Below are 1,796 nucleotides of genomic sequence, written 5' to 3' on the forward strand. Positions count from 1 at the left end.
CAACTGCGCGGATTACCCTGGCGCGCCTCCAACCTCGATCCAAATTCTCAGTGCCGCCCCAGGCTCCTTTAAAATCCCCCCTTACACATGAACAGAACTGTAGAGGCTTTTCATGTTCTGGAGTAGCACCTCATCATCGAACGTAAATGGGGTATCCAGCCTGAAACCCAGGAGCAAGTACTTATCAGACTAAACCACAAAATTTCAGAGATTTTACCGATCTAATAGAGACATGATTTTATCATTAAAGACTGAAACAGTGAGTGATAATTAGTGCCGAGGTGGTTTAGTGGCTAGCGTACCTGCCTAATAAGCAGGGGACCCGGGTTCGATTCCCGGCCTTGGTACAACTTTTCACTCGCTGCTTCACTCGGTAAACATAAAACAAAATCTGTATGAGACCAGTGAAGTCTCTGAAATTGTGCCACTTCATCTCGTATTTTTTACAATTGTGCTCCAAATCACCACGCTTCCCTTAGTTTACAACTAGTAACACTCACCCATAACTCTTGAAAGAACCGAACATTCATGTATGAACGTTCAGAAACTTTCTTAAAAACAATTCTGCGTTTCAGACCGTTGCAGGGTGGCATATGAAATGATTTATTCATTGTGGGTGGTGAGTTTCAACCGTACAGGTCAGATTTCATTTGCCGATGGCTTTTCAAAAAAAGTAGTTTCGCTGACATGTTGTAATGCCAGCTCAATCAGTATTTCAGTTTTTTCTTAGCAATAAACTTTTTAATCGCTCATCTCTGGATTAGTACAAAGCTGCGTATACCAATTCAGTCAGTATGCTTTCACTGAAATAGTCCTGTACTTGCAGTTACGTATGACTTGTGATCATAGATTTTTGATATTATTCCTGCTGACGACCATAGATTAAAGCAACTGATTGTTTATACTTTCCATCTTCTACTGAGAGTAGTCGAACAGGTCGTTAAATACCAATTTTGAGAACGAAGTTCTTATTAGCAACAACTAATGGCTTTAAACACACAGGCTTATTCTTCACTGTCCGCGAGAATTAGTTATGAGAAATCACTATTTATGATGTAAACTGAAGATGGCAATGAGTTTAGCAGAAACAAAATTCAAAGGAGCTATTTCAGTTTAGAATGCCATACTTCGCTCTTTTGGGCACAATAAAGATTTGTTTCTTATTTTTTTAATTGATGTAGTCAACAGTCTTGACGTTCATATGTAATAGTGAGCATTCTTATTCATTATGATGCATAGTAAAGGCCCGTGGCCTATTCCAGACAAGTGCTCGTCATGGTGTATCAAAATAATTTTAAAATATTAGGGGATAAATGAGCAGTCAGTAGTGTTAATGTATTTTTCACTGGTACGTTCATCAAAATAGAGGTCACAGCGGGGTTGACCAAGACTTTTCTTGAGCCTATCCTCATCTGATTTCTGATATCAACAAACATTTGTGAGGTCTTCAAATGGTGTCTACAGTGGCTGACTATGGGTGCCAATATTTTAGTGAGGCATTTTGCACATTTGTATGTAGGAGACGCTATAGCTAACGATAAATAGGTCTTTCCCACACAATCTTTGTGTACTTTATGCTGATTATACAGCCTGGAACCATTGGATTCCCTTTGTTGGCCCATAACAAAACTATATCTTTACCTTTTTCCAACGATTTCAGTCCCTATTTCTCCATTGTGCTAACACTGAACTTAAAGGGCTTGGCTGTCGGTAAAATCCTGCTAGTAGCAAGCCTTACCCGATCTGCCACTTCTTTGAGGAAGACGCCGCGCGGCTTGTTAAACTCCACTGCTTAT

At 39.8% G+C, this 1,796-nt stretch overlaps 1 non-coding gene across 1 annotated transcript; it reads left to right on the forward strand.

Annotated features, from left to right (window-relative positions):
- Positions 1-275: 275 nt before the first annotated feature.
- On the forward strand, positions 276-347 carry Trnai-aau. Its single transcript has one exon. It is a non-coding gene; the product is annotated as a tRNA-Ile (tRNA).
- The last annotated feature ends 1,449 nt before the right edge of the window (positions 348-1,796 follow it).

Source organism: Schistocerca americana, chromosome 2 (assembly GCF_021461395.2).
Source record: "Schistocerca americana isolate TAMUIC-IGC-003095 chromosome 2, iqSchAmer2.1, whole genome shotgun sequence".
NCBI classification, from domain to species: domain Eukaryota; kingdom Metazoa; phylum Arthropoda; class Insecta; order Orthoptera; family Acrididae; genus Schistocerca; species Schistocerca americana.